Here is a 25,878-nt window from a genome sequence, read left to right as displayed (position 1 = left end):
CTTAAAAGACTGCACATACTTCTGCAATAAATAGACACAAAATTGGATTTTTGGGGATGGGCGAATATTTGAATAGGATAAGGAGTTTACATGATGTAGAATAACCAGGCCACTTACACTTTTTAATAAAGCTGTAAAAAGAAGAAAGAAAATAATAAGGAACAGGATTCTTTGAAAATTATACTCTCAATAAATTATATATAATTCTATACTATAAATTATATAACTATTTCTTCCTCATTGAACTCACCAAAAGGAAACATGTGAAGTTAGGGGGAGCTGGACAGATCAGAGATACTATGAGAGAATTCTAATGCTTCATCTAAAAATAAAAATTATGATGACAGTGATGACAAGCATCTTTTGTGTGATAAATTATTCACTACCTTTTCCTTCAGATAGAAAAGTAAAGCACTATTAATCGGGTTAGCCAGCTTAACATATAAATCACAGGCTTTGCCAAATTATTATAATTCAAAGAAATTCTGACGTGCTTTTCATACATTTACACATAATATTTCAGGACACAGATACATATTAAAGAAATTGCTTTGGCTGCAAAGCTGTTTTCATTTTCCCACATCACATCAAATCCAACCCTATCATTTCTTAAGTCTTAGAGCGGTGCTGCCCAATAGGACTTTCTGCAATGATGAAAATGTTCTAGCCTCTGTTTATCAAAGCAGAGTTGTGGCTACTGAACACCTGACACGTGGCTAGAAGGACTGAGAAACAAAATTTTTTAATGATTCGAATGTAAATTGCCACATGTGATCAGTGGATACTGTCCTGGATAGTACGGGGGTGGGTAAATGCCCACTCTTTCTTCTTTAACAAAAGAGAAGGAAACCATTGTTTTGTTTGGTTGCTTGCTTTTCTTATTTCACAAAGGAGTCTTAAAATGCAGAAGGACGGATTGGCCAATGCAGGTGTCTCTTTTTCTTAAATGCAAATCATGGCATTCAGCAATTTACAAACGCTTAGTAATCTGGAAGGTTTTACTATTGCTTTCAAAGAATTTATGCTGGAATAGGATGCCTGTCTACTTTTATAAGAGGAATGGACCATTAATTTAGCACTGTCCAAGAAGTAATTCTTTCCTCTTCGATACTAATAATCACATGCTCTTATCTAAAAGGGGCCACCAGCTGGGATGCAGGGGTCAACAGGAATTGAAGGCTTTAAATACCTTTGTTTTGGGGTGTGTGCCAGCTGTGCTAGCCTCTGCTAGAGATGGAAATGAGAAGAAATAGTAATTAAACGGGGGCAAGGTACCAAAAGCAGTTTGGTAATTTCTGTCAGGTGTGTAGCTCATGGACACGAACTCATAAATTCCATTTGAAGGGGGGACCTCAGGCCAGCAATTTTAGTTACTTTATTCGAGTTGATCCTGCTACTGGACAGGGCAAAAAAAATCCATGCTCTCACTTGATACTTCAATTTATTTATTTATTTTTTTAATTAATTATTTATTTATTTAGGCTGCGCCAGGTCTTAGTTGTGGCAGGCAGGATCTTCACTACAGCATGCAGGCTTCTTAGCTGTGACATGCATGTGAGATCTAGTTCCCCGACCAGGGATCCCCTGCTTTGGGAGCGTGGAGTCTTACCCACTGGACCACCAAGGAAGTCCTGATACTTCAATTTAAAGACTTGTGTCAGACATTGGGAGGCAGTGGATGCATGACTGAAGGATAGAAGCAAAATTACCAAACCTAGTGATTAGGGTGTATAATGCATTCACACAGAATCTGTCTTCAAAAAACAAACAAATAAAAACCCTATCCTTAGAAAGAAGAACAAAGCTGAAGAATTCACACTTCCTGACTTCAAAATATATTACAAAACTATAGTAATCAAATCAGCATGATGCTGACATAAGGACAGACACATGGAACAATGGAACAGGATAGAGTGCTCAGAAATAAACCCATGCGTCAGTCAACTGATCTTTGACAGGGGAGCTGAGAACACACAACAGGGAAAGGATAGTCTCTACAACAAATGGTGTTGGGAAAATGATATCCACATGCAAAAGAAGGAAATGCAACCCCCATCTTCCACTATACACAAAAATCAATTCAAAATGAAATAAACACCTAAACATAAGACCTGAAACTCCTTGAAGAAAATATAGGGGACAAGGATGACCTCAGAAGGATGGAGGCCAGGAGGTCCCTGTGCTCATTTCCCTCACAAAAACAATAAAAATGGTAGAGAACCATAACCAACAAAAAATAGCTCTGGGAAAGCTCTGAGTTACAACAAAGAAGCAGTAGAAATGCTGAAGAATTCAAAACCCAGAATGGCTGTGTAGAAAAGCCAAGGAAGCATTTTACCTGTGTCACCCCAACCCCAGCCCAGTGCCACTCAATGCCAAGAGGGATCCCCTTGGAGGGATTTCACCCACAGGGAAAAGGGGGAAGGGGAACCCTACCAGCCTCAGCACCATGGACATTTGTGGCCTTTGCTACCGAGGACACACCAAGGCCCCAGTCCTCACCAACGCTGAGCCCAGATGACAGAGCAGGTGAGTCCCTGCCTCTGTATCTTCTCTCTGGGGCTGGAGCTGGGGCTGTGCTGGGACCTGCCCACAGAGCCCCAGAGGCTGCTGTGCCCCCTCCCCACGATTGGGCTGCCATGGCGCACTGCCACCTGTGGGACCTGAGCTGTCACTGCTCTGTACCCCACTCCATCACCACCCCCAGAGCCCAAGTCTGATCTGCCCCTCAGGGGACCAGCTGCTTCTTCTCTGCACCATTCTGGTACAAAAATAAATAAAAAATAAATATCAGAAACAATGAAACCCTGTAAATGTGTATGTGTGTGTGTGTATACATATATATATGCAGATGGCTGCATATATTTCTCTTTTTTTTGAACTTTATTTATTTTTTTATACTGCAGGTTCCTATTAGTTATCTATTTAATACATATTCATGTATATATGTCAATTCCAATCTCCCAGTTCATCCCACCACCACCCCCCTGCCACTTTCCCACCTTGGTGTCCATATGTTCATTCTCTACATCTGTGTCTCTATTTCTGCCCTGCAAACCAGTTCATCTGTACCATTTTTCTAGGTTGCACATACATGAGTTAATATACAATATTTGTTTTTCTCTTTCTGACTTGCCTCACTCGGCATGACAGTCTCTAGATCCATCCACGTCTCTACAAATGACTCAATTTCGTTCCTTTTTATGGCTGAGTAATATTCCATTGTATATATGTACCACATCTTCTTTATCCATTCGTCTGTCAATGGGCATTTAGGTCCTGGCTAATGCAACAGTGCTGCAATGAACTTTGGGGTGCATGTGTCTTTTTGAATTATGGTTTTCTCTGGGTATATGCCCAGTATTGGGATTGCTGGGTCATATGGTAAGCCTAGTTTTAGGTTTTTTTTTGCAGCATGCGGGCCTCTCACTGTTGTGGCCTCTCCCATTTGCGGAGCACAGGCTCCGGACGCGCAGGCTCAGCGGCCATGGCTCACGGGCCCAGCCGCTCCACGGCATGTGGGATCTTCCTGGACCAGGGCACGAACCCATGTCCCCTGCATCGGCAGGCGGACTCTCAACCACTGCGCCACCAGGGAAGCCCTCTTATTTTTAGTTTTTTAAGGAACCTCCATACTGTTCTCCATAGTGGCTGTATCAATTTACATTCCTACCAACAGTGCAAGAGGGTTCCCTTTTCTCCACACTGTCTCCAGCATTTGTTGTTTGTAGATTTTCTGATGATGCCCAGTTTAACTGGTGTGAGGTGATACCTCATTGTAGTTTTGATTTGCATTTCTCTAATAATGAGGGATGTTGAGCAGCTTTTCATGTGCTTCTTGGCCATCTGTATGTCTTCTTTGGAGAAATGTCTATTTAGGTCTTCTGCCCATTTTTGGGTTGGGTCGTTTGTTTTTTTAATATTGAGCTGCATGAGCTGTTTATATATTTTGGAGATTAATCCTTTGTCTGTTGATACATTTGCAATTATTTTCTCCCATTCTGAGGGTTGTATTTTCATCTTGTTTATAGTTTCCTTTGCCGCACAAAAGCTTTCAAGTTTCATTAGGGCCCATTTGTTTATTTTTGTTTTTATTTCCATTGCTCTAGGAGGTGGATCAAAAAAGATCTTGCTGTGAGTTATGTCAAAGAGTGTTCTTTCTGTGTTTTCCTCTAAGAGTTTGATAGTGTCCAGTCTTACATTTAGGTCTTTAATCCATTTTGAGTTTATTTTTGTGCATGGTGTTGAGGAGTGTTCTAATTTCATTCTTTTACCTGTAGCTGTCCAGTTTTCCCAGCACCACTTATTGAAGGGACAGTCTTTTCTCCATTGTATATCCTTGCCTCCTTTGGCATAGATTAGTTGACCATAGGTGCGTGGGTTTATCTCTGGGCTTTCTATCTTGTTCCATTGATCTATGTTTCTGTTTCTGTGCCAGTACTATATTGTCTTGATTACTGTAGCTTTGTAGTATAGTCTGAAGTCAGGGAGTCTGATTCCTCCAGCTCTTTTTTTTTCCCTCGAGATTACTTTAGTTATTTGGAGTCTTTTGGGTCTCCATACAAATTTTAAGATTTTTTGTTCTAGTTCTGTAAAAAATGCCATTGGTAATTTGATAAGGTTTGCATTGAATCTGTAGATTCGGGTAGTATAGTCATTTTCACAATATTGATTCTTCCAATCCAAGAACATGGTATATCTCTCCACCTGTTTGTGTCATCTTTGATTTCTTTCATCAGTGTCTTATAGTTTTCTGAGTACAGGTCTTTTACCTCCTTAGGTAGGTTAACTCCTAGGTATTTTATTCTTTTTGCTGCAATGGTGAATGGGATTGTTTCCTTAACTTCTCCTTCTGATCTTTCGTTGTTAGTGTATAGAAATGCAAGAGATTTCTGTGCATTAATTTTGTATCCTGCAACTTTGCCAAATTCATTGATTAGCTCTAGTAGTTTTCTGGTAGAATCTTTAGGATTCTCTATGTATAGTATCATGTCATCTGCAAACAGTGACAGTTTTACTTCTTCTTTTCCAATTTGGATTCCTTTTATTTCTTTTTCTTCTCTGATTGCTGTGGCTAGGACTTCCAAAACTATGTTGAATAACAGTGGTGAGAGTGGACATCCTTGTCTTATTCCTGATCTTAAAGGAAATGCCTTCAGTTTTTCACCATTGAGAATGATGATTGCTGTGGGTTTGTTGTATATGGCCTTTATTATGTTGATGTAGATTCCCTCTATGCCCACTTTCTCAAGATTTTTTTTATCATAAATAGGTGTTGAATATTGTCAAAAGCTTTTCTGTATCTATTGAGATGACCATATGGTTTTTATTCTTCAATTTGTTAATATGGTGTATCACATTGATTAATTTGCTTATATTGAAGAACCCTTGCATCCCTCAGATAAACCCTACTTGATCATGGTATATGATTCTTTTAATGTGTTGTTGGATTCTGTTTGCTAGTATTTTGTTGGGAATTTTTGCATCTATATTCATCAGTGATATTGGTCTGATATTGGTCTTTTTTTGTAGTATCTTTGTCTGGTTTCAGTGTCAGGGTGATGGTGGCCTCCTAGAATGCGTTTGGGAGTGTTCCTTCCTCTGCAATTTTTTGGAAGAGTTTGAGAAAGATGGGTGTCAGCTCTTCTCTAAATGTCTGATAGAATTCACCTGTGAAGCCATCTGGTCCTGGATTTTGTTTGTTAGAAGATTTGTTTTTTCTTTTTTTTGAGGTACGTGGGCCTCACACTGTTGTGGCCTCTCCCGTTGTGGAGCACAGGCTCCAGACGTGCAGGCTCAGCAGCCATGGCTCACAGGCCCAGCCGCTCCGCGGCATGTGGGATCTTCCTGGACCGGGGCATGAACCCATGTCCCCTGCCTCAGCAGGCAGACTCTCAACCACTGTGCCACCAGGGAAGTCTCTGTTGGAAGATTTTTAATCACAGTTTCAATTTCATTGCTTGTAATTGGTCTGTTCATATTTTCTCTTTCTTCCTGGTTCAGTCTTGGAAAATTATACCTTTCTAAGAATTTGTCCATTTCTTCAAGGTTATAACCTTGGAAGGTATAGCCTTGGAAGGTTATATCTTTCTAAGAATTTGTCCATTTCTTCCATTTTTATTGGTATAGAGTTGCTTGTAGTAGTTTCTTATGATGCTTTGTATTTCTGCGGTGTCCGTTGTAACTTCTCCTTTTTCATTTCTAATTTTATTGATTTGAGTCCTCTCCCTCTCTTTCTTGACGAGTCTGGCTTAAGGTTTATAAATTTTGTTTATCTTCTCAAAGAACCAGCTTTTAGTTTTATTGATCTTTGCTATTGTTTTCTTTGTTTCAGTTTCACTTATTTCTGCTCTGATCTTTATGATTTCTTTCCTTCTACTAACTTTGGGTTTTGTTTGTTCTTCTTTCTCTAGTTCCTTTAGGTATAAGGTTAGATTGTTTATTTGAGATTTTTCTTGTTTCTTAGGTAGACTTGTATTGCTATAAACTTCCCTTAGAACTGCTTTTCCTGCATCCCATAGGTTTTGGATCGTCGTGTTTTCATTGTCATTTGTCTCTAGGTATTTTTTGACTTCCTCTTTGATTTCTTCAGTGATTTCTCGGTTATTTAGCAATGTATTGTTTAGCCTCCATGAGTGTGTGCTTTTTATGGTTTTTTTCCCTGTAATTGATTTCTAATCTCATAGCGTTTTGGTCAGAAATGATGCCTGATATGATTTCAATTTTCTTAAATTTACTTAGGCTTGATTTGTGACCCAAAATGTGATCTATCCTGGAGAATGTTCCATGTGCACTTGAGAAGAAAGTGTATTCTGCTGCTTTTGGATGGAAATTCCTGTAAATATCAATTAAATCTATCTGGTCTATTGTGTCATTTGAAGTTTGTGTTTCTTTATTCATTTTCTGTCTGGATGATCTGTCCATTGGTGTAAGTGAGGTGTTAAAGTCCCCCACTATTATTGTGTTACTGTCAATTTCCTCTTTTATAGCTGTTAGCATTTGCCTTATGTATTGAGGTGCTCCTATGTTGGGTGCATATATGTTTATAATTGTTATATTTTCTTCTTGGATTGATCCCTTGACCATTATGTGGTGTCCTTCCTTGTCTCTTGTGACATTCTTTATTTTAAAGTCTATTTTATCTGATACGACTATTGCTATAGCAGCTTTCTTTTGATTCCCATTTGCATGGAATATCTTTTTCCATCTCCTCACTTTCAGTCTGTATGTGTCCCTAGATCTGAAGTGGGTTTCTTGTAGACAGCATATAGATGGGTCTTGTTTTTGTATCCATTCAGTGAGCCTGTGTCTTTTGGTTGGAGCATTTAATCCATTCATGTATAAGGTAATTATCAATATGTATGTTCCTATGACCATTTTCTTAATTGTTATGGGTTTGTTTTTGTAGGTTCTTTTCTTCTCTTGTGTTGCCCACTTAGAGAAGTTCCTTTAGCATTTGTTGTAGAGCTGGTTTGGTGGTGCTGAATTCTCTTATTTTTGCTTTGTCTGTAAAGCTTTTGATTTCTCAGTTGAATCTGAATGAGATCCTTGCCGGGTAGAATAATCTTGATTGTAGGTTCTTCCCTTTCACCACTTTAAATATATCGTGCCACTCCCTTCTGGCTCGTAGAGTTTCTGCTGAGAAATCAGCTGTTAACCTTATGGGAGTTCCCTTGTATGCTATTTGTTGTTTTTCCCTTGTTGCTTTTAATAATTTTTCTTTGTCTTTAATTTTTGTCAATTTGATTACTATGCATCTCAGCATGTTTCTCCTTGGGTTTATCCTGACTGGGACTCTGTGCTTCCTGGACTTGGGTGGCTATTTCCTTTCCCATGTTAGGGAAGTTTTCGACTATTATCTCTTCAAATATTTTCTCGTGTCCTTTCTCTCTCTCTTTTCCTTCTGGGACCCCTATAATGTGAATGTTGGTGCATTTAATGTTGTCCCAGAGGTCTCTTAGGCTGTCTTTATTTCTTTTCATTCTTTTTTCTTTATTCTGTTACATGGCAGTGAATTCCACCATTTTGTCTTCCAGGTCCCTTTCCATTCTTCTGCCTCAGTTATTCTGCTATTGATTCCTTCTAGTGTAGTTTTCATTTCAGTTATTGTATTGTTCATCTCTGTTTGTTTGTTCTTTAATTCTTCTAGGTCTTTGTTAAACATTTCTTGCATCTTCTCGATCTTTGCCTCCATTCTTTTTCCGAGGCCCTGGATCATCTTCACTATCATTATTCTCAATTCTTTTTCTGGAAGGTTGCCTATCTCCACTTCATTCAGTTGTTTTATCTTGTTCCATCATCTGGTACAAAGTCCTCTGCCTTTTTATCTTGTCTATCTTTCTGTGAATGTGGTTTTTGTTCCACAGGCTGCAGGATTGTAGTTCTTCTTGCTTCTGCTATCTTCCCTCTGGTGGATGAGGCTATCTAAGAGGCTTGTGCAAGCTTCCTGATGGAAGGGACTGGTGGTGGGTAGAGCTGACTGTTGCTCTGGTGGGCAGAGCTCAGTAAAACTTTAATCCACTTGTCTGCTGATGGGTGGGGCTGAGTTCCCTCCCTGTTGGTTGTTTGGCCTGAGGCAACCCAACACTGGAGCCTACCTGGGCCCTCTGGTGGGGCTAATGGTGGACTCTGGGAGGGCTCATGCCAAGGAGTACTTCCCAGAACTTCTGCTGCCAGTGACCTTGTCCTCACAGTGAGCCACAGCCATCCCCCGCCTCAGCAGGAGACCCTCCAACACTAGCAGGTAGGTCTGGTTCAGTCCCCTGTGGGGTCACTGCTCCTCCCCTGGGTCCCGATGCCCACAGTAGTTTGTGTGTGCCCTCCAAGAGTGGAGTCTCTGTTTCCCCCAGTCCTGTCAAAGTCCTGCAGTCAAATCCCACTAGCCTTCAAAGTCTGATTCTCTAGGAATTCCTCCTCCCGTTGCCGGACCCCCAGGTTGGGAAGCCTGACGTAGCACTCACAACCTTCACTCCAGTGGGTGGACTTCTATGGTATAAGTCCTCTCCAGTTTGTGAGTCACCCACCCAGCAGTTATGGGATTTGATTTTATTGTGATTGCGCCCCTCCTACTGTCTCATTGTGGCTTTTCCTTTGTCTTTGGATGTGGGCTATCTTTTTTGGTGAGTTCCAGTGTCTTCCTGTTGATGATTGTTCAGCAGTTAGTTGTGATTCCAGTGCTCTCACAAGAGGGAGTGAGAGCATGTCCTTCTTCTCTGCCATCTTGAACTAATCTCTCTGAATACATTTCTATAGACATGAAGAAAATTACAGAAGGATACACACGGGTGGGATACATTGCGTATGTGTGGGATTAGAAAAACTGGGAGAACAAAAACAACAATAAATGAAAGAAACAAACCATCTGATTCAATCTCTCTTTTCCCAGAAAAGGAAATTGAGGCCCAGAGACAGGGAGTATTTCACCCAAGGTCACACATCAAGGTAGACAGGAGTGCAGACCTAACAGAAGTGCTGGTGGAAGAGAAAAACACCCTCAGAGTGAATAGGGCACAGCCTCCCTCAGTCCCCAGCCTGGTGTCCTCACACCCTCCGAATTCCTGTTAAGCAGTGTGTTCCTTTCCAAGAGAAGACCTCTCACCCCCACCCAGCGTCTACCACTGTACCTGAGCAGGTGAATGTTTATCTTCTGTGACCCCCGACCCCCCACCCCAGGCCCGGATGGCTCACCTCCGGCTGGGATGAACCCCGTGGGAGGATGCCGGTGCTAAGAGCAGCAGTGCCCCCTGCATGGGCTTCTTCATCAGAGCAGGAAGCCTGGAAAGAAAGCTGCTGAACCACCGCCTAGATTAGGGCCAGGCCACCCTTGAGGTGGCATCCGGGGAAGCAGTTTTGGGAAGAGGCTGGATTTTCTAAGCAGACACCACCCCAGAGAAGCAGCCACACCTACGCTCAGCCAGCTTCATTGGCTCTGTACACCCACAGCAACACTTCCCTCACCCCAGGCATCCACGTACCGTTCACAGCTCTGCCATCACTGTGTAGCTACTATCACTCACGTCGTATTTTCCTCTCAGTTGCCTTCTTTCTTTATTTGCACTTAAATAAACGTATTCTTAAATAAAGTCTCCCTTTGCATCAATGGAAAATGTCAGTACCACTTGTCATCGATAAAAGAAACTTGAATTTCACGAAAGAAAAACAGGGCTATTCAGTGGAAAGTGGGTCCTGTCGCTTATCCAAGACACTTAAGTAAGCAGCTGTGACTCCTTGAGCTAACAACCAGAAACGACAGGGAGCAGGGTTGACAGTGGTGGCTAAATAATGTAGCTCACAGACGGTAGCAAAAGCGTCACTCTGCTGTAGATGTCGAAGGTCGGGGAGACTGTGTGTGTGTGTGTGTGTGTGTGTGTGTGTGTGTGTGTGTGTCAGGGGTGTACTCAGGGACTCTCTGGACTTTCCATTCAATGTTGCCATGACCCTAAAACTGCTCTAACAGTTAAAATCTGTTAGAGAGAAAGAGGGAACTGAAAGGGCACTTAACTCCTCTTACAGAGTCCTTGACACAGTTTAAAGCACTGTAGTCTGCGTGGTCCCACTTGGAACGCCACGCGGCACCCTGTCCCGGGGGTGTCAGCAACCGTGGAAACCTCAAAGTCCACGGTCACTCAGCACATTTGGTTCCCCAACAGCACTTTGATGGGGGTACAAGCATCCCCATTTGGTCAGCCCACGCTGTATGCCTGCGCCCATGTGGACGGTCTGATCACGCCCCCTTCTCCCCTTAGCTCAACCCACCCTGAACACCGACACCTTTGCCGTTCTCCCAACACACCAAACATGACCCGCACCTCAGGGCCTTTGCACTTCCTGCTCCCCCCCCCCCCCCGGGAAAGGCTCCCTTCCAGATGAAAACATTGCTCACTCCTTCACTTCCTTCAGCTCTCTGCTCAGGTACCACCTTATCCGAGAAGCTTTCCAGGACCACTTTCGTAAAGTGCCACCGTCACCCCCATCACTGTACCCCCCTCCCTGCTTTATTTGTATTTATAATACTTTAAAACCCTGCTATTGCATATATTTTTTATCTATCTATTGTGTACCTCTTCACACCCTAAGGGTTATTAACCTGAAGACACTTGGGAGCCCAGGGATGGATTTCATAATCTTGGGTGCAATAAAAATGATAATTTTATGTCCGTGGACTTCTACTGTAAATGTAACATACCCCTCAAATATTCTATTATAAATATAGGCAACAAAACATTGTAGTATTAGCAGTGTCTGTGACTTTGTCACCAGGAGAAATTAAAGCTATTTTCATATCATATTACAGTTATAACAGATGTTTCAAAATGTCAGTTATGCTCACCACTACTTCAAAATTATAGTAGCTATTAGACCTGCCACTTGAGCTTGTTACTATTATAACATAGTGATAAAGAAGTGCATGTTTTACTATTTCACAGATTTTGATGCTACATCCTAGTATAATTCGTTCCCTTTGTAATGCTATGTGCTTTATTTTATGCATTTAAAAGCATTAATGTGGGGCTTCCCTGGTGGCGCAGTGGTTGAGAGTCCGCCTGCCGATGCAGGGGACACGGGTTCGTGCCCCGGTCCGGGAAGATCCCACATGCCGCGGAGCGGCTGGGCCCGTGAGCCGTGGCCGCTGAGCCTGCGCGTCCGGAGCCTGTGCTCCGCAGCGGGAGAGGCCACAACAGTGAGAGGCCCGAGTACCGCAAAAAAAAAAAAAAAAAGTGTTAATGTGAGATGAGTCTACAACTTCCATCAGACACCAAAAGGATCTGCAGAACAAAAAGGGAGGGTGGGAGGGAGATGCAAGAGGGAGGAGATATGGGGATATATGTATATGTATAGCTGATTCACTTTGTTATAAAGCAGAAACTAACACACCACTGTAAAGAATTATATCCAATAAATATGTTTAAAGAAAAGAAAAGATACTACAGCACTAAGCTATTAGTTCTGTGAGGTCAAGGACCACATTTGTTTTGTTTACTGCTCTACCCACTGTGCCTAGGACAGCGCTTGGATGTCATAAGGACCCAGAAAGCATTCACCGAATAACGTACTTAGTGAATTCTGTCAATGAAGAAACTGATGCTTGAAGGATTTGGGTAACTTCACAAGGACACCACAGCTGGGATGTAGAAGAACCAGGATGCAAATGCCTGCCTGGCTCGTCCCACGGCGCACGCTCTCCCAGCCTGAATTCTGCCTGTCAGGGACCACGGTGGGTCCCCCTTTCATCAAACTAGAGCTCTCACAGAATTGCACGCAGACACAGCAGCTGTTCTGTATGAATAAGCATGTGTGTTTGAAAACTACAGTCTGGATGCACCTACGATCAGACCTCCCTGCTTTAACCCCTTCCTATCGCAGTGGTGGATGATAAAACTAGAGATACACAGGGTCTCCCCAGAGCACAGAACCCGAAACGCACATCGCCTGCGGTGAGGCAGGCGCGCGCGCTTAGCGAAAGCCTGGCAACGACGCGGCTCCTTCTACAATTTATCCTGTCCACTAATCACCAGGGGCTCTGACGTGCCCTCTGAGCCGGGCAGTATCACCCCCGGAACCGGGTGGGAATGTTGAGGCTCAGGGAGATGGAGAGACTCGCCCAGTGCCTGTAGCCTGTAAGGGGCAAAGCAGGCACTTGAAGCTAGGTTTTCCCGAATCCCAAAACCATGCACTTAAGGAGGGCTTCTCTCCTGCTTCTCGTCCAGCCTATCTGCTCTTCAACCTGCCCTGCCCAGAGACAGACAGCAGCCCAAGTGACAACCGGGCCCATGCCTCCATCGGGCCTTAAGCAGCCCCAGGCAGGAGTATCTGCTTCCTAACCTGCCTGCCTCTGCCTTTAGCACAGAGAAACAGCCCGTAATGGAATGACCGAGCTTTCAGCAGCCTGTGCTGGCCATGTGCCTGCTAAGTACTAAGTGAAAGCTGTTGTTTCCCCTGCAGACATCTCTGTTTGGATCTGTATACATCATGTGCTACGTCCATGTTTAATTAAACACAGTGAGCTGGCTCAGAGCCCACGGAATGACTGCAAGGTACCATTTCCCATCCTCACCTGCTTTCCTGCTGGAACGTCCCAGGAAGGTGCTGGCTGGGGCAGATCCTACTCACCCTGTCTGATGATGCCGTTAGGACCTGAGGATGCAAGGGCTTTCTCTCTCCTTCTCTCTGTTCTTCATCCCTTCTTCCTTAATAGAAAGAATCGAAAGCGGCAGAGGTATCACTGGCTTTTGTATTCACTCAACAAACCTCATCACTTATCACTTATTTTGAGTTCTGGCTTTTCCACGCTCCTTGAAAAAGACAAACACACTCTCTTTGGGCTTCGCTTATAAGGGTCAGTGGTCATGAATGGGAATTGCCTGCCAACTGAAAATGTTATTTCTCCGTTTTCAGAGACACCTGTAGAGAGTATGTGAATGAAAAATACTGCCTGCCGTATTGGTAAACACACCATGCTGCAGGCATCAAGCCATCACATTACAGCTGCCCCAGTGGTGAGCCCTGAGGGAAGTCAGCATAGAAACAGGATGCCCTGGGGAGTTCCCTGGTGGCCTCGTGGTTAGGATTCCAGGCTTTCACTGGCATGGCCCGGGTTCGATCCCTGGTTGGGGAACTGAAATCCCACAAGTCACAAGGCACAGCCCAAAAAAAAAAAAGAAACAAACAGGATGCCCCCCCAACAAGCCCTCAGCCACTGCAGTCTCCCCTCGACATGCACCCCGAGGAGACTCCGGATAAGAAAGCACAGGATACTGGCCCCAGAGAGCTGAGGTGCACATCAAAGGAAGGGTGTCCATGAGCCTAGACTCTTGCATCTTCCCACACAAAGAAAAGTGCTAAAGTCCTTAACGTGAGATATCTGATTTTCTTCCATGAACAGTAATCTTCCGATGTTCCGATGACCTGGTCTTTATTGCAAAAACTCCTGCACATCCTGACTCTTCCCCCTGGCCTCTTCAGAGCAGTCCCTCAGAGCTCTCTGAGACGCTGTGTCCCGGGCTTAAGTCCTCAGTGTTGTCTGCCAAAGAAGACGTGAGTCTCAACTTTTAGGTTGTGCTTTCTTTTTTTTTAGTCGACAAGTATTAAAAAGAGACTGAAGCCTTCTCCTTAAAGCAGTGGGCTCAGGGCTGCCATCTGAAACATCTCTGGAGAGACAAGGAGCCTTTCCAAGACTCATTCTTCGCAGGACAATTGTTCATCACCACAGCAGGGTTCAGTCCCAAAGAGGAAAGAACGCTAACAGATTCTCCTTCTCTCGGCCCCAGCTTCTAATGATTCCCTGATTGGTATTTGCATGGACGTGCTCGTGGCTCAGCAGGCCGCAGGCAGAGACTGCCCTGTCTCCTTTTTTATAATTTCCCTCCAGGCACATATTACAACCCTCCTTTAGGTCTAGAAAACTTCATTAGAGGATTAAAATTAGCTGGCTTTTCAGAGCTATTTTTTTCAAAGAATTATTTTCTTAAAAGTATGTCCCAAGTCCATACTTTTCAGAAGGTGGTAGAATTGGTAGAAAAAGGAAGAAATATCCGCTTTCTCCCCCGAAACCTAGCTTGTGTCCAGAGGGACATGGCCTTCCTTACAGGACTCTACAAAGTCGGTCCTTATCTGAGCTAAAGTAAGAGAGTACTTCACCCCGCCACCCCGCTCCTCGGGTCCTTCACGCTGGAAGATGCCCAATGATGTTGAGAAATTCCACAAAATAGTAAGATTTTATCGTGTTGTTATTTTGATTATTCGCCAGCAATTCCCCTGATAAAGAACTTGCCTTTAGAAGATAATGGCGATGATGAATAAAGAGCATATACTTAGCATTTTCCAGCACTGTTCTAGGCACTGAATTAACTAATGTCATCTTTGCAACCAACATGTGAACTGAATATTAATACCGATCCCATTTTGCAGATGTGAAAACAAATACACAGGCATTTCGCAGCTTCTCCAATGGGAGAAGCCTAGTAAGTGGTAGCCAGTTGTCTGTGCACTGAACCTCTACGCTAGAAAAGTGGTCCAGGCTCAGCTGGAGTGGCTGAAGGAAGAGTCAGTACAGTGTTGGCCGGATGGAAACTGGAACCGCTACTGAGACCCAAACCAGGCCATCGATGTTCACACTCCTAGAGAACAGGATCCATGTTGGAGCTCAATGGAAACCTCTTGACACTAAAGAGAAATTAGCTCAGCCCTTTGTGGAAGGAACAATGCAGAAAGCAGCTCGTGCAAGCTGGAGGTCCACAGACTGATTCCAGCCGGTGCAGATACAGAATGATCCAGAGAGTTTCTATAGCCCCCTCACCAAAGGGCTGAATTCACTGTCTTCACCGAGTTCTACTTACAAACCTGAATAAACACTTACAGGTCCCTGTATGCAAATTAACCAGAGTGACCACAACATAACATGGTCCTGGGATGATTGGGGCAGGCTCTCTTCACCTGTGTGCCGCTGACCTCTGGGGCCAGACGCGATTCCCTGTCATGAAGGGCTGTCCTCTGCAGGGTCGGGTGCTGGCGTGGCCTCTACCCAATGAGTGCCAATAGCAATCTCCTCACCCTCGGGGAGAATGCCAAAGACGTCTGCAGACATCGCTAAGCCTGATCTGGTGGCAGAATCACCCCAGTTGAGAACTTTGATACAGGGGTTTATCATTCTGATAAAGCCACATTCACAGAGGGCTTTACAATCAGAAGAATCCATGAGGTCCAGTATCAGGGAGGTCCAGTCTCTACAATCTGTGAACCCATCTTGATACTGAGCAGGACCCTGTGGGGCTCCTGGGCACGGAAGCCTTTCTGTGTCCCCCGTTTCTTGATTACAGGAAATAGGCTTCATTCAGCCTCCATGACCTTCCCTGAGTTCCAACGGGCAGGTTCAAGCAGTTGTTAGTAAAGGAAGAGATGGGACGCAGAGACAAGGGAGGAGCAGTCAGGAGACAAGAGTGCAGCCTTGGGGCAGGGTCCTGGCTCCCCCTCAAGGGATACACAGAACAATATCTTTGAGCCGTGTTGCAGATACTGAAACCCCCATCAGGTGGGAGAAGTTAACTGTCGGCTGCCCATAAGCACGTAGACCCCAGACCGGTTTGTAATGCACCCAGCTCAGCTCCTGGCCCACAACAGAGCATATATAAATGTTTTCTCCTTTGTAATAATTTCAATTTGTTTTATAATTAATGTAGTCACGATAATACTTCAAAATGTTCACTGGCAAATAATAAGTATTTAGATTCATCTGTTCTAGGCCATGAGAAAGGGCTTATAATGAATGGTACTGTTGTGGGAGAAATGTTTGAAGGAATATTAATCTAAACTCTTAAAAATCTGTATTAAACTGAAAACTATTTGGTGTTTTCTTTATAATGTATTAATCTTTAAATATTTTTCTTTACAAAAGTATTGCATGACTACATTTGTGCTATAAAACGCAAGCATCACAGATGAAGTCAGTCTCTCCTGACCTTTCTCCTTCAGTCACTGTCACTTCTGGGTAAGCAGTGTGGTCGGTTTAATGTCTATCCTTTTAGACGTTTCTTTTCACTTATGCACAGAAGGTTGGTGATGCCGACTCCCGATTACATCCCCACCAACCAATCAGAAGAAGGTCCGCGAGTTGACCACGCCCTCCTCTTTGAACCATTGCTATAAAACTGCTCCCTGCCTCCTCCAGGTTGGGACCCACGGTCTTGAGGGCGTTAGCCCGCTGTGGCCCCCTTTGCCTGGAAAAGCAATGAAGCTATTCTTGTCTACTTTACCCAAAACCCTGTCTCTGAGATTTAATTCAGTCTGGGGTGCAGAGGCTGGATTTGGCTTCAATCTCAGCATTTTGGGTTCCTCTCATGAACTTCCTACAACCATCCTCAATGTTGGGAGGACGCTGTGGGCAGCCACCCACCAGCGTCGCCTGCAGTGACGCCCTGGGGCCAGCACGTGGTTCCTTGGGCCCAGAGACTATTTCACACCCTCCTTTCAGCTGTGCGGTGGCTCACCTGCCCTGTTTCAATGTCTTGGTCAGTGAGGGTAACAGACCCTCAAGTCTTAGCCAGACCAGGTCCCAACTGTACAAGATTTTAAAACAATATGGCAGGACCCTGAGACACGTTTACAGATGCTGCAAGGACCCTGCCAACCACTCCCCGGGGACCCCCAAACCCAGTCCTCGCGGTCCTACACTTAGCATCGTTGTAGCAGCTCTGGAGGCTTCAGAGATGGAAAAAACAAAGAAAAATGCATAGCCTGTGCTCTCTAAGAGGGCTAGGATTGACAAATAACCACCTCCAAAGGCTGCAAATGTACTTTTTGTTTGTTTGCTTGTTGGACGTTTTATAAATGGCCAGTTGGTTTTTGCTTGTCTTAAAAAAGAAATTGGAGGGTCTGGCCATCCTGCACTCCCATCCCCACATGTAAACCATCAGTTGGAATCAGTCCTGGTGCCTCTTTTATTTAAATGGAAAAGTGTTCTCTAGGTCATCTGTCTCTGTTATTCCTTAAAATTTTGCTTACACCCCACCCCATTCACTCATCCACCTTACACGCCTGATTCTCAGGAAATTTCATTGTAAGATTCTTGCACTGACGGTGTGTGAAGCCCTGTGCTGAGCACCATGAGAATTTTAGGAACATTTGACCACGGTCACGCCCTCGGGAGCTGATGGTACAGGAGACCCAGTAGTGCCTTAGAAATCTATAGATCAGTGTTCCTCTTTAGTTGAGTTTCACTGCCCTTTACAGTGTGGGGATTCAGAATGGTGAGTCCTCCATGGAGATCCTCTCTCTTCTAAGTTAATCGCAGTTTCCTCCTACCATAGACTCATCACTACGCCGAGCAGGGTCGGTCAGCACACCCTCCTAGAGATGACAGCTGATGCGGCCACACCCGGAGAGGCCAGAGCTCTGGGACCATTTCCTCAAAACTTGTCAGGTCAAAGGAATAGAAAGGTGAGAGCCAGCTTGAAATTCAGCACCAAGGACAGCCTTCTCATACCCTGTCCCAACCCACTACTCAAGAAAAATCTGACTGTTTTGCATGACTGCATCTGCAATGTAAATACTGACTAGGCTCGTAAGGGAGAGTCACAGGCAAACTCTGATGTGGACATAAAATCACAGTGTGGAGGCCCCTTCCATCCTAGGAGATTAGACTGTGTTCTGTCCCAGTAGGTTCCCTCTGCCAAAAAGGCAGATTAGTGTGCTAATGTACTGCTTCCATCTGCAAGCTCTCCTCTCCCCCTTGGAGACAGAGCAGGACCTTATAATCATCACTTAGAACGATTTGGTTTATCAGCCAAGGGTGGAAATGTTCCAGAGCCAGAGATGGTTCATGGGAAACTGGGAAGGTTGACAAGTCGGCCTGGAATTCCACACCAGCTTTTCTAAGCAGATTTCTTAGAAATGGCCCTACTCCTAGTACTATCCATAATAAAAGCTCTAAGAAAATAGGAATAGGATAGGATACCCCACCCAAAGGAATGGAAATGGACAGTTATGTTACATCTTAATAAACATCAGACTCAACGATGAAAGACTGAGTTGTTCCCCCCCAGCCCCCCGAGATCAGAACCAAGGCAAGGATACTTGCTCTCACTACAGTACTTTTATTCAACATTGTTCTGAAGATTTTAGCCACTGCAAAAAAAAAAAAAAAAAAAAGAATTATTCTCTTAATTCTAAAATAGAGTAGAATAGAATAACATAACAATTTTAAAATACAAAATAACATAAAATAAAATGTCATAACATAAGGAAAATCGGTCTGGCGGTCAGCAAGACATGAAATTGTTGGGCTTCCCTGGTGGCACAGTGGTTGAGAATCTGCCTGCCAATGCAGGGGACATGGGTTCGAGCCCTGGTCTGGGAAGATCCCACATGCCACGGAGCAACTAGGCCCGTGAGCCACAACTACTGAGCCTGCGTGTCTGGAGCCTGTGCTCCGCAACAAGAGAGGCCGCGACAGTGAGAGACCCGTGCACCACGATGAAGAGTGGCCCCCGTTCGCCGCAACTAGAGAAAGCCCTCGCACAGAAACAAAGACCCAACACACCCCAAAATAAATAAATAAATACATTTATTAATTTAAAAAAAAAAGACATGAAATTGTCCTTATTTACAGGTGATAGAAAATCCCAGGGAATCTACAAAATGGTTACTAATTTTTAAAAAGATTTTTGCAAGGTTATGCATACAAGATTAAAAAATAATCAGTTGGATTTACTTGCAGCAGCCAATTGGAAAATGAAATTTTTTAAAAGTCATAGAAGACCCAAAATATAAAATACCTAGGAATAAGTCTAACAGATACATTTGGGACTTGGATGCTACAAAACACTGCTGAGAGAAATTAAAGAAGACCTACATAGGGATTTCCCTGGTGGCACAGTGGTTAAGAATCTGCCTGCCATTGCAGGGGACATGGGTTTGATCCCTGGTCCGGGAAGATCCCACATGCCACGGAGCAACTAAGCCACAACTACTGAGCCTGAGCTCTAGAGCTCATGAGCCACAACTACTGAGCCCACGCACCGCAACTACTGAAACCCGCATGCTCTAGGGGCCATGTGCCACAACTACTGAAGCCCTCGCACCTAGAGCTCATGCTCCGCAACAAGAGAAGCTACTGCAATGAGAAGTCCGTGAACCTCAATGAAGAGTAGCCCCCGCTTGCCGCAACTAGAGAGGAAGCCTGGGCCCAGCAATGAAGACCCAATGCAGGTAAAAATAAATTTTAAAAAAATGCTAAAAAAAAAAAAAGACCTACATATATAGAAATGTATACCATGTTCATTGAAGTGGAAAAACTTCAGTATGATTAAGATGTTAATTCTCCCCATACTGATCTATAAATTCAATGTAATCCAAATACAAATTCCAGCAGGCTGTTGGTAGAAATTCACCAACTGATTCTACAATTTTCATGGAAATTCAAACAGCCACAAAACAAAACAACCCAAACCAGAGAAAATTTGGAGGACTTACTTGATTTCAAGACTTACTCTAAAGTTACAATACTCAGGGCAGATACATTAAAAAAATACATATAATCATCAACATCACAGGATAGTACTCAGAAATAGATCCATCTATGAATGGTCCTGATTTTTGACAAAGGTGCCAAGAGAATTCAATAGAGAGAAGAAAGTTTTCTCAACAAACGGTGATGGATAAACTAGCTATTCATATTAGAAAAAAAAAAACCTTATTTCATACCACAGATAAAACATAAATGTATCATATAACTAAATACAATCTTGTAAAGGTATAAAATTTCTAGAAGAAAATATATGGCATTTTGGGGGCAAATTTGGCTATGGAAATATTTCTTAGATAAAACACTAAATGTATGAGTCACAAAAAAATGTATTAGACTTCATAAAAATGTTAAAGTTTTGATCTTTTAAAATACCATTAAGAAAGCAAAAAAGCAAGCAACCAACTTAGAGAAAATATTCACAACACTTGTATCAGATGAAGACAATCTATAAAGAGCTCTTAAGGGCTTCCCTGGTAGCGCGGTGATTGAGAGTCCGCCTGCTGATGCAGGGGACATGGGTTACGTGCCCCGGTCCGGGAAGATCCCACATGCCGCGGAGCGGCTGGGCCCGTAAGCCATGGCTGCTGAGCCTGCGCGTCCGGAGCCTGTGCTCCGCAACGGGAGAGGCCACGACAGTGAGAGGCCCACACACCGCAAAAAAAAAAAAAGAGCTCTTAAAATCAACAACAAAATCAACAAAAGAAACAACCCAATAAGAACGTGGATAAAGAATGTGAAAAGACACTTTATAAAAAAGAAACATGAGTTGTCAGTAAGCACAGATGTTCAAAATCATTAGACAATAGACAAATGCACATTAGTATCAAAACGAGATAACACAGCAAACCTATTCTCATGGCTAAATTTTAAAACAAACAAACTGACCTTGCCAACTGTTGGCAAAGATGCCATACAAGTGGAACTCTGACATACTGCTGGTGGAACTATTAAATGGCCAACAACTTTGGAAAACAGTTTAGCGTTTTTTAATGTTAAGTAAATATATAGCATATGACTGACATGTTCCTCTTGTTTACCTAAGAGCAAAAAAATGCACATGAAAAAAAAAATGCACATGCCCACAAAGACTTGTTTACGAATGTTCATAGCAGCTTTATTTTTGAAACCAAAAACTAGAGACAACTCAAATGTCTATTGACAGATGAATGGAAAAACACATTTTGGTATGTCCATCTAATGGAGTATAATTGGCAAGAAAAAGGAGAAAACATCAGTGAGTCTCAAAATCATTATACTGAGTGAAAGAAGCCATGCAAATTAGATTTCATAATGCCCACTGGTATAAAATTCTGGGAGAAGCAAACCAATCTAGCTTGGTATCTAGCTACTGATACCAATCTATCAGTAGCTGCCTGGGGATGAGGCTGGATGAGTAAAAATAGGTATGAGGAACTTCTGGGGGCAATAGAGATATTTCTTATCTTCATTGCGATGATGTAGCTTTGGGTGTTTACATGTCAGAACAGCAAACTGCACACATTGTGCTTGTTAGTTCACTTCAATGTTACTTCATTACGGTTTAAAAAATCATTAAGAAAAGATCATGACTCTCTCAATTTTCATAGTGCAAGTATAAACTAAGAGGTACCTAAAAGCTCACCAAACTCTAGTTGGTAAAGAGATATAGCCACTTTAAAGCATAAGTTTTTTAATTATGTTGCATAATTAGTGTTAGTTGTATAACAGTTAGAGAGCACAGAAAAGTCAAAAAGAAGAAATGCATTCACACTTCTGCAATTCCGAGAAAACCATCATATTTCCTACTGTGCAAATTAATAAAGGGAAACCTCACTGAGATGGAGTCGGAAGACCAGAAAGGGGAGCTCTCATGCACATACCACTAAATGTCAATACAGATCCCAAGAGGAAGAGACAAATTCTGCATCTCCATCAGGAAATGACACTACGTTACCACCTGCAGCAGAAGGAAGAAAAATTTTCTCTATGCCTAGCAACAGCTCAGCCAATGAGAGACCATCACAACTCAGCCAATGAAAAGCCACTATACATCAATCTCCCAGTTTCCTCCAATGGACTTTTTGTTTAGAACAGCCCCTCCCAACTTACCCTGTCCCTCTATAAAACAGAGGACTCAAGGTCTGCTTCATTTCTTCTCCCAAAGTTTCATAGGCTCCTTCCCTCCCAGTTGTGTCCTCTTGCCTCTCTTCAATCAGCTTCCACACCATGAGGACTGACCCAGCAAATGGGCGCCCGTGTTCTGTAAGTCGAGCGTTCAGGACGCATCACAAGAGAGGACGCCGTTACTAGCAAAAATGGTTTGATCCTCTGTGCCAGAAATTTTATCAGGATAGTCTTCTCCCTGGAACAGGAATAATCTCTCCAAAAGCCTGATGCTGAAGAGCTCTGACGTACTCAGCCCTGCCAGCCCTGCCAGCCCCTCTCCCAGGAACTTAATGTGTGTAACACGTCTGCCAAAACCTAGAAAAATGCTCACGAAAGAGGATTCAGCTGTGAACATGTGCCAGGATGAAAATGTCAGGCATTTTTGGAGACGATGTAGAGAAGAGGAACGCTCACACATTGCTGATGGGAGGGTAAATCGGCATCACCCTTTGGGGGTACAATTTAGGGATATGTAGTGAAGTTGAAGCCGCGCTTGTCCTGCAAATCAGAACTCCTACTCCTGACTGTATGTATGTGGCTGTACATATGTGTGTACACATACAGATACACGTATATGTATCTGTGCGTACACATATATATAATGTGTTTGTACACATGCACACACATAAAACATAAGAATTTTAAAGAGAAAGCCAATTGCAAATGGATCGTCACAGTATAATAGTATAATATCAATACTATTACCCCCAAACCATAGAGAGTTGGGATGATAGCTTTCTATTTATAAATACAGCATTCTATATATATATATATACACACACACACATTCCTCAGAATGACCAAGTTTGGAAGAATAGCTACCTCCTGGGAGGGAGATAAGAAAATGCAGCCAGAATTGGTATGTTAAGGCTTCAATTTTATCTGTCGTGTTTTCTTTCTTTTAAACTACAGGACATTTGACAAAAGTATTAGGATTTGACAAACCGAATGACAGGTTCATGGGGTTTGTTATGCTCTATTCTTTAGTGTTCTGTAAACTGGAAATACTGAATTTAAAAATAGAAAGCTATCATCATCCCAGCTCTCTGTGGTCTGGTGGATTGCACTGGTGTTGTTTGAGTCTAAACAACATATTTTTATCAGAAATTCTCCAAGAAAACTCCTATCTGACTCCTAATTCATCTCATAATATTTTACAACCATAGGAAAATTATAGGGGGTTCTTTTTCTTTTTCTTCTCCGTTTTATTTTTTTCCATTAAAGAAGCACCTACCTTGCAGATTGGTTTGAGTGACCTTATTTTTGCTGAGCTAACACTTCTCCAGAATCCAAAACAATAAATCCCAATAACGAGCAAACGTCAGGGGCTTCAGTTTTCTCTGCCAGATCTACAACTGTTTCTCATACTAATAGCTCGTCCTCACTTCCAGCTCACGCGACTGTGTAGAAATCACCATGACACGTCTGGGGACATCTTAGACAACGGACCCAATTATACAGTTTTTTCTGTCTCTCTTTGTCTTTGATGATATCCCCAACCCCTTCTAGAAAATGCAGGTACAGAAAGCATCTTGCGCTGATTCTCTAAATGCAGGCTTTAGGAGCTGTTCTTCTCTCCATTCTCCACGTTAAGGTCCAGAATGAAAGCTCTTATCGTGCATAATAATCTAAATTTCCTCTGTAAGCAAATGCTCCTTTTTAAGTCTCCTAACATAAAAAATGAAACCCATGCTTATCGGCTTATGAAAGAATGTGACAGACCCTCACACTATCCGTAATGGGTGGGTGTGACTTCAGTGGTTCTCCTCATTATCCCGGAGGTGGATGTTACGGGATTTGTCTGAGCCAGGATCTTGGGGATTTGCATTTTGATTTGTTTCATTTAATGATGTTTCAAATAAATAACACATTCTCACATGGTGAGAAGCTCAGAAATTACACAGTGAAAAGTTTGCCTCCCGTTCCTGTACCCTAGCTCCTCTACACCCCCCTCTTCATGTCAACAGTGTTATTATCAGTTTCTTTACAAATCTGACAGAGATAATCAGCGCATCTAAAACAATGGTGTTGACTGTGCACATCTGTAACACTCGGACTGGCCCAAAGGCAGAAGGTGCCCTGGCAGTTCTCCACACAGACCAAGGAAAGCCCCGGCCTGGAAGTGATGCCCATCATTTCCACTACAGCCTCACTAGCCAGAGCAGCCACATGCCACCTTTGACCACAAGGGAGCCAGCAACTCAACCCTACCATCTGCCCAGAAGTTAAAAGAGCAGGGATGCTTCGTGAACAGCATCATTAACATGAGGACGTCAAGGCTTAGAGGAGCCAGAGTCCACAGCCTTCCCCGAGGACTCAGAACCTGATCGTAACTCTCCCGTCACTGTCTCATGGATTTCCCTTTTATTGAGAACTCGGCCCCATCTCAGTCATAGTAACACATACAGTTAAGGAAGCAGAGCACCCTCAACTTTTCCAAAAATGTCTGCTTCCACATGACGCGATCCTCTGCTATGTTGAGCAAGGTTGCTCTGCCCCGGCATTAGGAAGAGCCTCGCTAGCTCTGGTACCTTCATCACCTAGAGGGCAGGCTGGCTTCTCCAGATAAGAACAGCTGTGGCCGGAGTACCAACTCCTTTGCATGCTGGTTAGCTAGCTTCTCCACAGAGACCTTGGGGGGTGACCAAAACGCCAGCCACCTGCAGGCTATGCTGGTCACCAGGGGACGAAATAGCAGCTGCATCTGACATCAGTACCAATTTGTTCTCACTCTTCACCTACCCTGGCATCTCAGCATCAAGATCTTCACACACAAAGGATGACACTGTAGTTTCAAACTCATTCTTACCAGACAGGGTTTCTCAATCTGGGCACTATTGATTCAATAGACTAGATCATTATTTTTGTAAGGGGGACTGTCCTGTGCCTCGTAGGACGCTGAACAGTTTTCCTGGCTTCCACCAACTAGAGGCCAGTAACATCCCAGTGTGACAACCAATGATGTAGCCACAGATTGTCCACTGTCCTCTTGGGGACAAAACGCCCCCCTCTGCAAACCACTGACCTAGGACAATTATTCTAAAGTAATTCAATCTCACCACACAGTTAGAAAGGACTATGGGGATATAACTTTTCTTACTTGTTCTTTGCTGGTTACAGCCATTCAAACGCCCCTGAAATATCATCCGTGGGACTGTGCTCACGCTTCCATCTGCAGTAGTTTTATTCGGAAAAATGCATTTGTTCTGAGTAATTATGAGTGAAATGCCTGCATGAGGTGATGGCAAGTAGGGATAAAAAGTAATACATTTCTCTTTTGTCCCTGCAGACTTGCTCATGGCTCCAGTTATGGGACATGAAAACAGAAAGAGGCTCCGTATAAGGAACGGCCTCCATGTTCATTACTTGAGGAGCTGTTTTTCTGGATCCCAGGAGAGGGGAAAATGAATTCACTCAGTGCTCCGGAGCACATAAGAGAGATGATAAAGATGGATTGAGAGATAGCATCCGTAGTGCATTTTCAGATGACAAGAATTCCAGGTAATAACAAAATCCGGATGGGAGTCAGTCCCAGGCCAGATTCTGGAGGAGGAAGGCCCCGGAATGCAAGGTGATGTCCCTTTTAATGGGTGAGCTGGGCTGACTCTGCCCATGCTGCACTAGTGAGGGGCCGGGGGCCGTGTGATGGTCCTCCGGGAGACCGACCTTTGCCATTGTGAGCACGCCTCCACTTTCTGCCCAACTTGCTGCCG

The 25,878-nt window shown here is 43.5% G+C and overlaps 1 long non-coding RNA gene across 3 annotated transcripts in view; it reads right to left on the bottom strand.

Moving 5' to 3' along the window:
• LOC307197166 overlaps positions 1-25,878 on the bottom strand; it is a 160,144-nt gene that overhangs the window by 87,491 nt on the left and 46,775 nt on the right. For 2 of the 3 annotated variants that reach the window (XR_013831336.1, XR_013831337.1), the window contains exon 3: positions 13,055-13,187. This is a non-coding gene — a long non-coding RNA (uncharacterized lncRNA). The remainder of the gene's footprint in view (positions 1-13,054; positions 13,188-25,878) is intronic. The other variant, XR_013831338.1, reaches the window with a different exon arrangement.

Source organism: Stenella coeruleoalba, assembly GCF_951394435.1.
Source record: "Stenella coeruleoalba genome assembly, chromosome: 14".
Lineage (NCBI taxonomy): Eukaryota > Metazoa > Chordata > Mammalia > Artiodactyla > Delphinidae > Stenella > Stenella coeruleoalba.
The sequence above is the reverse complement of the archived record's forward strand: the minus strand, read 5'-3'. Positions and strand labels throughout refer to the sequence as shown.